Genomic DNA, 14,129 nt, shown 5'->3' with positions numbered 1-14,129 from the left:
AACTGTCAAGACTAGTATATTTCAAAAAGAAATGAATACAATTCAACCACTTGGTTTTCTACCAATTTCCTGTAAGTTTGCTGTACTGTGGTGGCTTGTGTGTTGCTGTGGTTCTGGAAACTATGTTCCAATGCCAGCTTGGTTACCCAAAGAGAACAAACAGGTTTCAGTAGAGCTTCCAGATTAAGCACAGACAACTAAGAAGTACCCGCCCCACCCCCAACACCCCCTTTTAAAAGCAAGGAGTCACTGAAAACCTTACTCATAGCTTCAAAACATTGTCAGATACTGAAGGCCTAATGAGTGGAAGCAGAGCACTGTCAGAGAGAGTGCTCAGGGACTGGTCCCTCTGGTCTGAGGGAACTTGGAATGTGAAAGGAGAAGCTGATTTCTCAGAGTGAAGTTGACCATGGTGATATGAGTCAGGTAGAGCCTGTACAAGTGGAGCCTTCAGGATCTTCATTTATTTAGGGGTCATGACTCAAGGTAAAAAGAAACAGCTGCAAAGATCTTCTACCTTACAAATCTGGCTAGACTAGAGGATGTACACTGGTACAGGTAGGAACTGGAAACGCAGGGAATCCAGGGTGGATGATCTCTTCAGGACAAGTTGTGTGAGTGGTGATACTGGGAGAGTAGATGGAGGGTGGATAGGAAGGGGGGAACCGATTACAAGGATCTACATTTGATCTCCTCCTTGGGGGATGGGCAACAGAAAAGTGGGTGAAGGGAGATGTCGGACAGGGCAAGATATGACAACATAATAATTTATAAATTATCAGTGTTCATGAGGAAGTGGGGAGCGGGGAGGGAGGGAAAAATGAGGCCATGATGCCAGCAGCTTAGGTAGAGAACAAATGTTTTGAGAATGATGAGGGCAATGAATGTACAAATGTTCTTTACACAATTGATGTATGCATGGATTGTGATAAGAGGTGTATGAGCCCCTAATAAAATGATTTTTTAAAAAAGAAAAGAAAGTGGCAATGGAGGCAAAAAAAAATCTGCTAGTGATCAGAATTTGGAATATGCTAAGTGTGAATCTAGGAAAATTGGTAGTGGTCAAAAATGAAATTGAGAACATAAAGATTGATATCCTAAGCATTAGTGAACTGAAATGGACTGGTATTTGCCATTTTGAATCAGAAAACTATGATTTACTATGCCAGGAATAACACAATCAAGAGTAATGGCATGCCACTTACTGTCAAAAAATTCATTGAAAGATCTATCATGAAGTACAATGCTTTATTGTGTGTGATAGTATAAGTAGACAGTTTAAGGAGGATTTTATAGTGGAGAAATAGCTTTAAAAAGAGAAACAAGCTACTACATGTTGCGCTGCCAATCACAAGGTAAACAGTTGGAAACTACAAGTGACTCCACGGAGAACATTGAATCTTGCGGATTTTGTAACAGTTTACAGCCTCAGAAACCAACAGGAGTAGTTCTACTCTCCTCTGTAGAGCCATGAAGCCTCTGAAGAGCAACTTGCTGTCGGAGTTTGCTAATATGTAAAACATATCTGTAATAGAATTTCACAGTGAAGGGCATATAGGAGGATAAAGGATTTATTGACTCTTAAAGGAAGGGCCAGTCCCTGGAGAAGCCCATCATGCTTGCTAATGTAGTGTCAATGAAAAAGGGAATGGTCCTAAATGAGATGGATGGACACAGGGACAACAATGGGCTCAAACATAGCAACGGATGCGAAGCTAGTGCAAGACCATGCAAGATAATGTTCTGCGGTACTAGGGTGACTCTTGGTTTGAACTGACTTGATTGCACCTAACAGCCACAATTGCTATTGAGTTCATTGCTTTTTTACCAACGTTGTAATTTTTACAATTTGCTCAATATATATTGATGAATTATGAGTTCGTGTTTTATATTTTTAATAAGGAAACATTTCACTTTTTTGGCATTTCTTTCTCTGCATGTGGGAGGCAGAGAGAAAGCTGTTCCTTGTTCTCTTCTGTTTCCCATCCACCTTAGCCTTCTTGAGCCCCACAATTCCTGTTGTAGCGAGCTGTCTTTGTGTCTTTGTAGTGCTAGAACAGAAATGCAACCAGTAGGTTTATTTGACAGAAAGAAATGTATTTTCCCACAGTTTAGAAGATTAGAAATCTGAATTTAGGGTACTGGCTCTAGATACGGACTCTGACTTTTGACCCTTGGTTCTTGTCTCTTTCACCTTCTCCTCAGTTCTGTGGTGTTCTTCTTAAGGCATCCACGAGTCTCCATTTGCCTTCACTTGCTTCTGTGAAGGACAGGCTCTTTTCACAGATCGAAAGCAATTACTTTATATCACATTGGTATGGACATTGACTAATTAACAACACAATTCTCAGGGCATTTGTTCAGCTGAGGCTGTCCACTTTAGGTTAGTTGCTGATGGCAAACTGCGTCCACCTCCAGGGTCCTTCTGAGTAAACCAAGTCTAAGGGCAGCACTAGCAATAAAAGAATGAGAGACGTTTACAACCGAGTGCTCCCCGTCAGAGAAGCACTCTGAGAAACACCATAGAAGCACCATGTTTACGAAGGAAAACAAGAAGGAAATCCTTTGTCTTTGACTTGATTCTAACGTATGGCAATCCCATGAGTGAGACTTCTCAGTGAGTCTCATAGTGAGACTTATGAGTAAGTCACATAGTGAGACTTCTCATGAGTAAGTCACATAGTGAGACTACTCCACATGAGTGTCTGTACTATAATCTTTTTGGAAGCAGATCACCAGGCATTGCTTCTGTGTTTTTGTTGGTTGTGTTCTCAACCTTCAGTCTAGTCTCACTCATTGCCATCAACTCCGTTCTGATGCATAGGGACCCTATAGGATAGGGTAGAACTGCTTTCATGGATTTCGAACACTGGAACCTTTGATGTCAGTGCAAGCCTTGTCTTTACAAGCAAAGGGATTGGTGGTTTTGAAAAACTGACCTTGCAGTTAGCATCTCTAAATGTAACCACTTAGAAACCAGGGCTCCATTCTGAGTTAGCAGTCTAGGGCAAATCATGGGTGCCCCCTTGAGATCTTTGATATGACAGGCTTTAAGAAGCAATCTACCTAATTATATAAATATAAATTCTTACAGGGTTCTGTGATGATATAAACCAAAAGTTAGAATTGTCACTGCTAAGAAATGTTCACGAATAAGTGTGTATAACCTGGAGAAGCTATTTGGCCGGCTGACTGGAAGAGATCCATATTTGTACCCATTCAAAAGAAAGGTGGTTCGACAGCATGCTCAAATTCTAGAGCAAAATCATTGGCATCACATGGAAGTAAACTTGCCTTGGAGAACATCCAACAATGGTTGTAGCAGTATATTGACAGGGAGCTACCAAAAGTTAAAGCGGGATTCCAATGATGACAATAAATAAGTGATAACATTGCTGATGTCAGGTGGATATTGACTGTAAGCAGAGATTACCAGAAAGATGTTTACTTGTGTTGTATTGACTGTGCCAAGGCATTGGGCTTGTGTTGTATTGACTGTGCCAAAGCATTGGTGTGGATCACAACAAACTATGGATAACCCTGAGAAGGATGGGAATTCCAGAACACTTCATTGTGTTCATGAGGAATTTGGATCAAGGGGTCATTGTGTGAATGGAACAAGGGAATACTGCATGGTTTAATATGAAGACGAGTGTGCCCCAAGTTTGTATCTTCTCCTTATACTTATTCAACCTTTATGCTGAGCAAATAACCAGAGAAGTTGGCTTATATGAAGGAAAACGTGGCATTAGTATTGGAGGAAGCTGAACAACCTGAGCTATGCTGATGATACATCCTTGCTTGCTGAAAGCGAGGAGGACTTGAAGCACCTTCTGATGAAGATCAAATTTTGAAGTCTTCAGTGTGGATTACAAGTCAATGTAAAGAAGATCAAAATCCTCAAAAGTCGATCATTCTAAACAGTGAAACAGTTGAAGTTGTCAAGGATGTTGTCTTGCTTGGATTCACAATCAATGCTTATGGAAACAGCAGGTCAGATACCAAAAGATGCTACAAGTGGGAAGAGAATGATTTGAAAATGGTGAGGGCAGCATATGTGCAAAGGTGCTTGACACACTGGATGAATGTATGGATTGTGATAAGAGAGGTAAGAGCCCCAATAAAAGTGTTTTTTTTAAAGAGCTAAACATATTTTCAGAACAATTTCTGTAAGTTCAGCACAGGTAAAATGGGGTTTTTAAAAAATGAGCATAAGATGTTCTGAGAAGAGAAGTCACTTAACTGTTTCTCATATATCAAGCACGACGACTATTGTCTAATTTGGCCTATCTCTAAAGCAGTGGTTCTCAACCTTCCTAATGCCGCGACCTTTTAATGCAGTTCCTCATGTCGTGGTGACCCCCCAACCATAAAATTATTTTCGTTGCTACTTCATCCCTGTCATTTTGCTACTGTTATGAATCGTTGTGTAGATATCTGATATGCAGGATGTATTTTCATTGTTACAAGTTGAACATAGTTAAATCATAGTGATGAATCACCAAAACAATATGTAATGATATATTGTGAAATATTTCTTTCTAATTGCAAATAGATGAAATGTTGTCTTAAAAAAGATATCAAAAGGTGTATCCCACAGTGTAAATCTGTTACCCAAGACCTCTTTACAGTGTTGAAAAGCAAGGATGTTACTTTGAAGACTAAGATTCAGCTCTCCAACCTATGGTATTTTCAACTGTTTCATATGCATGGGAAAGTTTGACATTGAATAATAAAGAGCACTGAAGAAGAATCAATGTATTTGAATTGTGGTACTGGAGAATATTGAAAGTACCATGGACTACTAAAAGGGGAAAAACAACCCCAACCTGTCTTTGAAGAAATATGACCAGAGTTCTCCTTAGAGGTAAGGCTAACAAGACTTCATCTGACATTCTTTGGACATGTCTGGAAAGACCAGTCCCTGGAGAAAGACACAATGTTTGTTAGATGAAAGGGGCAGTGAAAAAGAGGAAGGCCCTCAAGGAGATAGATTGACACTGGGATAAGAACAATTGTGAGGGTGATGCAGGGTGGCAGTGCTTCTCTGTGTTGTGCATGAGGTCACTATGGGTCGGAACCAACCCAATGGCACTTGCAACAACAACAAGCAATTCACCAAGTCTAATTCTAAGAGAGAATGATAAGTTACTGAAAAGGTTTTACCCACAGGGAGACTAACTACAATACAGGGTTCTTAATGCAATCAGAATACATAGAGAATATATACTTTTCACATTGAAATTCACACCCTGGGGAAGTCATATGGAGATATTTTACATTAATTCAAGTTTAAGGATTTCCACAGGAACCTATTGTTGGCCATGAACAAGCAACCAGACAATCAGGTTCTTTCATCCGGAGGTGAAGCTCAAGGCGTCTCTGATGACTAGCCAGATGATCAAGCAAGTTACAGAAGACTCTCAGTCATCTGGCCCATCCAGGTGAAATCCCTGTCTTACCTGTTTGCCTCTGAGCAGTGTAGTGAGTTACAGAGATTTCATAAAGGTTGTAGGAAGTGAAGTCATATAGATTAACCATAGTAGGTAGAGGAATTTCAGCTGCAGAGGATTATATGTGAAATGTCATAACAATTAATGGAACAAGTAGAGAATATGACAGTAAGCTGTGAGTTGTGGGACATGGAGTCATCAAAATGACATGCTTTAAGAGGACTCAGGTTCTCTTAACAGTGAGCTCTCCATGGTGACAGGAATTAGGATTCATGGCATGAGCCTACAGACAGGGCATACGAGGCAGTGAAACCTGGGCTCAGCATGTCAGCCAGATTCCTAGTTGAGTACTGTGACACTCATTTTCTTCGTGAAACAAGAAGCGCATTTTTTTTAATCACACAAAAGGTGATGCAAAGTATGCTTCCTTACTGGGAAGAAATTGTACGGAATAAATAGAAAAGGCAGGGACTTTGCTAAGTGTGAGGTGAATATTGGTTCTACTAGTGGAAATGTTGAAAAGAACAATTGAGTTGAAATTTGAGAAGTTGAACACCTCTCTGCTGTGTCATGTGAAGGACAGGCCGAGCGTCGGAGATTGCAAATGAAAAGGAACATACCGAATAAAATCATCATTAATGATAGGGCTGCAATGACTGGCTTGACACTGCCTATGTAGGGCTGCTATGGACTGCGTTAATGAAACTAGAGGAGGAATATCGACAATTGGGAAAATAAAGCTTGTGTAATAGTTCCTGGTGTTTCCATAGTAACAGAAAAAAAGGGAAGCAACAGTATCCCAATTAATGTTTCCTTGTGGTGTTTATCCCCCTTTCCTTTTGACGGATGTGTAAATAGGAAAAATGGCACAGAGCAGCATGTGCAGTACCCAGCAGTGAATACTGGAGAGATCAATGTGCTTGAGAGCTTTTTGCTTAAAATGTGCCCACCTGGAGTTCCTGGGGCTGATGGTGATGGCCTGGGAGACACTCAACCGGCAGGTGCTGCCAATGGACACAGCCATGCCCACTCTGTGAATGTACGAAAGAAGTTTGCATGCAGTATCCTTGAGGAAATCTTTGAACCCCAAAGCTCCCATTGTGAGGGAGACTCTTCTAGAGAGAATAATTTAAAAAATTGGCTTCTGTCAGGTTTCTGATAATCAAGTCTATGGAGCGTGGCCTGCATCCATGGACATATAAGCAGATGTGATGGATTATGAGTGAGAAACTACCCATGATTCCAACGACGATTTCAAATCCACCAACGACTGCTATTTCCATTGCAAGGACATTGTGTCATCGTTACTCAAGGATTTTGGTTCAAATTCATAAGCACACGATTCTGCATGAAAATCAGAGATAGACTGCTATTTTTTTGGAAATGATCATTTAAAATGTTTCGCTTTATCTAACCTTACTGTGAAAATTAATTTCTTTATATTGCTTTTCATGATAATACCCTGTGTGTGTTTCTGTAGCAGTCACAAAACTTCTGATCATTGATATGAATAGTTTATTTTATTGGATTTTATGCACATGACAGTACACATTCGGAGGTAGGATCACCCTCCTTTGTCAAGCAAAGATAAATTATTCATGCAGACCTTAGAGATACTGTAAGCTTTCTCAAATGGGCAATACCTCGGTTCTTGGCTTCATACGATGAAAGAATTCACATCGAAGACTGTTTTGTAATCCAAGTGGGTTTTTTTTTAAGAACAGGGCAAGTTTCAGGTTTTACAGTCTGATAGGGTACCTGCTATCCATGGGAAGCCTGCCCAGTGGCGCGGAGTTCACAACTGGGTGCGAGCAACCTTGTGAAAAAGAGCCCCCCATGTGCAAAATGGGGACCAGAGAGGCTGTGGAATGAGTGGGGACCAGAGAGCAAGGGGGCAAGAGAGAGGGTATGGGCCCCAAGCAGGCCCAGAGCGGACTCTGAGGGACGTGCCCAGATGGCGGCCTGTGTGCCTCCACCCCCAGACCTGCCTCTGACCAGAAGCAGGGTAGAAGAGGCTAGTCTTCCCACAGCCAGGATGTTTCAAGCCTCTGGCTGGGGAGGGGTGGTTGAAGGTATTGGTTGACCCCATTGACTAGGTTAAGTCCACCTGGGTGAGGTCATGAACCTGGGCCTAGTTTGGACACCCAGGTGTACCTCCCACCTAGCTGGGGGCTTGAGTAGGAGCATGCTCAGTTTGGGGGTCTTCATAGATATCTAATGGTCGCCTGATTTCCTTCCGAACTCCTCTAGGGGGCTTATGCAGGCATGGGAGGGACAACGCCCTTGTGCCTGAATCTAACTAACTACTAATACATCTAGAAGAGGTCAGAACAGGATTTGAACCTAGGTAACTTGGTTGCAGTGATTGATGTTGATTGACAGCTATGCTGTCCTATGACAGCTCCCACTTGCTTTTCCTCAAATAAGCCAAATGCTTTAAATATATATTAGAAGTTTAGACCATGTATTAAAAATATTTCTTAAGCTTAGCTGTGATCATTTTACATTTATCTAAGTCTTGACTCCATAGATCAAGATCATTTATGAAGCAAGGTGACATATTTTTACACAATACGGATACCCTGACTAATTTTCCATAACCGAACTGGATTTACTCAATTAACACCACTACTGTAATGAATGATTCTATTTCTTGGGCCCAGAATTAAAGTAAAATGGCATCTATTATAGAAAATATTGCACAAAACTAAGCTATGAGCCAAATTGAAGGACATGAAATAAATATACGTGATAGTACACTTTGAGGTAAAAACTAGCGACTCCTTTTTAGAGATGCTATATATTTATTCTTTCTGAAAACTGAAGATAAATCAAAACGTATTTTGTATTTCCAATCATTAAAAAAGACAATATAAATAACCAACATTAAACTGGGAAGAGAGAAATCTCATATGTTGGACAAATTGAAATTAGGGAGAAATGAATAATGAGGGAAAAATAGCATCCTATTATTTTTCAACTATAGAAAATAACAATTATTAGGGTACGGGGAAGGCGGGGGAAAGAAGGAGGGTAGCAAAGGGGGAACCAATTGCAGTGATGGATTTATAACACCACCACCCTGCCCCACCCCACCCACCACTGGTGGGGAAAATGAACAGCTTTGGGAAAGGGAGACAGCGACATCTACTGTTATCATTAAGCCACCTGATGCCAAAATTATAGACAAACATTTCTCTCTTATCTATTTCTAAGAATTTTGGGGAAACTGAGGACTGGGAAGAGGATGTGTGTGCACATTCTCTATTCTCATAATCTTCTGGAAGACCAAGACTCTGGTGGCAGGTCTTCTTATTTGTGGTTAGAGATTAAGCCCAGTCGCATTCTCTTCACTAAAGATCATTCCACGCAAAATCCCCCCCATAATAGGGCTACCATAAAAACATTTCTTACCAGCTCATGGCTGATCACTATGCAGCGGGAGGCCCTTATCTAAAGGAGCAGACTTGATTCTATTGTTCTCCCTGCTCAAGAGGTGATCAACTCCCCTCTGCCTGCCCCCTAGTACTAGTATTAAGCTTCTTCCCCCCAAAGCTCAGGAACCTCCAGGCTTCATATACTGCCCACCCTATAAAGTATGTGATTGAAGAGACCTGCGTGCCCTGAGATTATATAAGCCCATTGTTAAATGTATTAAATCTCACCCTCCTTCCAGGCTTCATGGAAGAGGCGAGCACGCTAAACTTTGTGTCTCTTATTTCCTTTCAATTGCACGATCGCGCCATAGGCCCCTCTCGGTTGTAAGCTGGTCCTCTTGCGACTTTACTCAGGTAGTGCCGAGAATTAGAAATTCCATGAAAGCCATCGTAGCCATGAGTACATGCACCGAACACTTTCAGAAATGGCTCCAGTCCCATGAAAATGTGTTCATGATTTTGTTCGCTATTTCGAGTAGTGGAATGATTATAAAACGAAAGACTTGAAGCACCATAAATTTATATTTTAATGCCACTGCATGCAATACCAAGGACCATTAAATTACCTCAGCAACAGGCACTAGCAGGGATTGGTGTGGTATAGCAAGCATCCAGTCTCCTTCCTAAAGCTCAACTCAGCCTCAGAAATTTTGGTCCTTCCGGTGTGACACCATCACTGCCCCAGTAGTACCCTAGATGGAGTGATCCTCTTTTCCGACACGATCACTCAACTAACTCCCAGTTCTCCTCTTTCCCATCTAGAACCCCAAGCCTTTCAGGGTGGCATAGAAGATACTCACCTGCGTCCTACCAAGTGCTAAAACGTGGCACCAGATCGGGCTGCAACAGGCAACACAGGTGCGAAAGAACCGCCTGCAGACATTGAAATAGGGGTGAGGGACTGTGTGACCTCACCTCCCCACAGAGCTGCAATCATGACCTCACCTGGAGCAATCTCGATGGTTCACGATTGGGGATGAAAGAGAATTTTGAGAGAAAAAAAAGGGTGGGGAAGGTTATACTTTCTGATTCCTGGTGAGCATCTCAAGAGGGAGTGTGTTGGAGCCTTGTCTTTTTCCATGTCACGTAGAGGCTGATGGGCTGAGCTGAAGAGACTGAGGGAAGCGGAGTCAGATCCTGAAGGGCCTGGCAGAGTGACATGTGTGTCTCACTGGCTTCTCTGCTTGTTGGAAATGTTCTTCTATCAAAATGGAATATCTGATGATCCTCATAGCCGTGAGCAACTTATTAATGCCCTTTATTCACGGGGGCCTGGGGGCACACAAAGTGCCTGAGGACTTTCAATTTGTAGTTAGGCGCTTACAAATCAAGACAACTATAGAAGTTGCAAAAAACGTTCCTCTCCTTTCTGAACGTATACAAACTAGCTAACAAATCCAGGAGACATGTTGATTTTCTGTGAAAAGGCATAAATCCATATTGATGTGTGTAGAAATTGTTGAAAACGATCATCAAATATGCTCCCAAATCATGACAACAGCTCTTCGTGCAGAGTAATATGCTCCGTGGCTTGTTTTTCTTATTTTGATCTTTATGGAGACAGATCTCCGGGCATTGGTTCGGCTAAGCCACAATATGCGTTTGAACCTCAGACTTGCAGGTTTAGCAGCTGATGACGGACTGCTTCCACTTGCAGGACCTTTCTGAGGAAACCAAGCGCTAGTCATTGGGTTTTGTTTTTCATGTCTCAAAAAACACAAGGCTATTGTGCTTTTCATTTACTTAATTCAGTTTAACTTCGATGTATTATGAGCTTTTCATGTACCGAGAAAAAAGAATTTTAGAAAGACACAGTTCTCACCTTCAAGAGGCTTACAATCTAGATTTTTATAATGAAAGTAATGGGACATAGGAACGATACCTCTAGTTATATCTGTGTCTAACTCTAGATACATATCTACATGTGTATGCATACCCCAAAACTCCTGCAATCAAGTCAAGACTCATAGTGACCCTATAGGACAGTGTAGAACTGACCCTGTGAGTGAAACTGAGTCTTAATAGAGCACTCGCAATAAAAGAATGGGAGTGTACCGAAGAGTTTCTCACCACAGAAGCACCTCTTACAGAGAGGAGAGGTAAGCACATTGCCTTTGACTTGATTCCAGCTCACGGTGACTGCACGAGTGAGTAACATAGTGGAACTGCTCCGTAGGTGCCCTTAACTATAATCTTTATGAAAGCAGATAACCAGGCTATTCTTCTGTGTTGTTACTGGTTATGGTCAAACTTACGATCTAAAAATATTAGTCTCACTCATTGTGTTAATCCGGGTAGACCAGAGAAAAAAATCCAGGGAGACACTCATACGTCTGTAAGTAAGAGGTTTATATATGAGAAGATGAATATTGAGAAAACATCCCATCCTAGTCCATATCAAGTCCATAAGTCTGATATTAGCCCTTTTGTCTGATACCAATGTATAAAGTTCTCTTCAGACTCATGAAGCACATGCAAGATGCTGAATGAAGGAAGATCATAGGCTAGTGGGTGGGAAGTCCTGTGGATCCAGTGGTGGTGTAAGCATCTCAGTGCTGTCTGGGATTTCCACGTGGCTCCTCCATCTCCCAGGGCTCTGGCTGCATCAGGGTAGTTTCATGTGGCTTCACGTCAGAAATGCCTTGCAGGAATGAGCCAGTGTCCCACCTTCAGTGAGCTATTTATCTCCTTAGCACCTCCAAATGAGGTCATCAAGCTGCCACCTCATTGATCGGCTAAACTGACCCCTTCACTCTTAATCCTTTCAAATTGACAACATTTATGAAACTATCACACTCCCGAAGTTGATTTTGAGTCATAGCAACCCTATAGGATAGAGTAGAACAAATTCTGTGGCTTTCTGAGACTGTATGGCTTTAGGGTAGTTGAAGGACTTTATTGATCACAGAGGATCTGGTGGTATCTAAATTCTGTCCTTGTGGTTAGCAGCTCTGTGTATAATCAGGAACAAATGGGATCTATTTTGAGTTAGGAGTGAAGGGAAAATCTTTGGTTCCACCTGGGAACCTTTGATACAAACGGGCTTATTTTAAGAAGCCACCTAACTGTTATATAATATAATCTGGGGTGATGGACCAACATTGCATATTAAGATTGTCAGGGCTAATAAGGCCTAATACCTAGAGCAGCACAGCAAATTCACCAACACTATGTTAGAGAGAGAAAGAAATTATTTAAAATTCTTAATAAAAAATGACTGAGAGCAATGCAGGCTCCCTTAGTGACATAAGGATACATAAAGAATATATATATATATATATATATATATATATATATATCACAATATTGAGAAACTGGAAGCAGCCCAGAGGCCCAATAGTGGAAGAATGGATAAAAAAAAAAATCTATACTACATACACAAATGGAATACTATGCATCCCTGAAAAATAGTGAAGAAAGCATGAAACACTGCATGACATGGAAAGACCTGGAAAAGCTTAGGTTGAGTGAAGTAAGTCAATCACAAAAGGACAAGTATTGTATGAGTGCCCTACCAGAAGCAGAGACACCAAGTTAACAAATCTTAGGAACCAATCCCATGCCCCCACCCCAGCCCCAAAAGGAAAAAAGACTACCTATTGGCCATGAACCATATATAATCTCCCTTTGTACTCCTCACAGGAGCTGATAGGAAGGAGGAGACTCCACATGGTCTGGGGTCACTCTTTCAAGGAGGGGGAATTGGGAGATGATTATCCACTTGAAGCTATACAACAATGAAGCCAGGCTGGGCTAAATCAGTGGACCCCACACAACAAAGGAAGGAGAAACTTTCCAGAAATTCCAGCCAAGCCCGGGAGAGGGGACCACCTGCCTTGTGGAGGAAACATTGGTAGTTCTGTTGGTGAGTTATACTAAGTGATTGGGGAGAGCTAATCACATAGCGGGAAGGGATGCTAAACAATGAGTGTAGAGGCACAATGAGCCAGCTTTTATGTTCCTGGGTAGACATAATGAATTTGTTTCTACCTAACTTTCGGTGAACCACATCATGGACTAAGCACCAGGATGATCACGGAAACTGACCCGGCAGATAACAGGGCTCAGTGAAGTGGCTACACCAGAAAGACTTCAGTCCACAAAGAAGAAACACACCAGCTCACGTGGTCCATGTGATGACAATTAAAATATTCGAATATGGTGAAGCAACAAGTATCAGAGCTAAAATTGGGAACACCCAATTTGTAGAAGGCTTCGGAGAAAGTGGGAGGTGAAACGCCTTCTGCAGTGTATCTAGTCAGACTGAACTGCAGGCAGACCCACTCTAACCACAGGCAAGAGTCTCCAACAGCCTTACTATCAGGCAGAGGCCATTGTGATATTGAATATGCAAAATGGAACCCAATACTTGACCAGATGATCTCCATACAGACCCCACCTGAATTGGTTCTGGGAGCAAGTATTTCTTACTTGATCTGCGACATAAAATTTTCCCTCGCTTTTTGAATGTTGATGGGGCTCTTTCCTTTCTTACCCATTATTTCTATTTTGGTCTTTACATTATTATCATGTACTTACCACCTTTTATTTCAATGTTGTGTTTATTGCTTCTGTTGGGTTTCCCAGTCTGTGATGTGCAGGGAGAGTGGATGCATAGTGATACTAAGTGATACAGGGGTTGATAGGGCACATGGGGGGGGGGGTGGATGATAGGGAGGGAAAGGGGATTTCAGGAATGAAAAATGAAAGCTGGCAGGGGGAGGGAGCACCGGAACGGACTGGGACTGCATAACTCACTTTAAAGGTGATTTAACTGTGAGTGGGGGAACGATCTAAAATTGATACAGTGATGATTGCACAATTCTTCTTGATAGGATTAAGTGATTGAATTGTATGTCATGTAAATTATGGACCAAGAAAACTGTTCTTGAAAAAATAAAAAAGATTATATACTTTTTATGTTGGAATTCACACCGTGGAGGAATCACCTTGCAGATGTTCTCCATTAACTTGGGCTTCAGATTGATCACAGGAAACAATTGTTGACCAAACAGAACAATAAAGCTCTCTAAGTTCTAGGTCAAGATCAAGATGTCTCCTTTGACTCTCCCGATGGTCTAGCAAGTAACAGAATATACTCAAAATGATGTGGCCTATCCAGGTTTCATCTACCTATATCTTGAGAAATGCAGTAGATATAGAGATTCCACAGAGCCTGGATTAACAAAAGTAACTTAGGCTATCTGCATTAAGTAGGGAAACCGACTAAAGACTGCTC

The sequence above is a fragment of the Tenrec ecaudatus genome, chromosome 18, assembly GCF_050624435.1.
Source record: "Tenrec ecaudatus isolate mTenEca1 chromosome 18, mTenEca1.hap1, whole genome shotgun sequence".
NCBI classification, from domain to species: Eukaryota; Metazoa; Chordata; class Mammalia; order Afrosoricida; family Tenrecidae; genus Tenrec; species Tenrec ecaudatus.
This window is presented reverse-complemented; position numbering follows the sequence as displayed.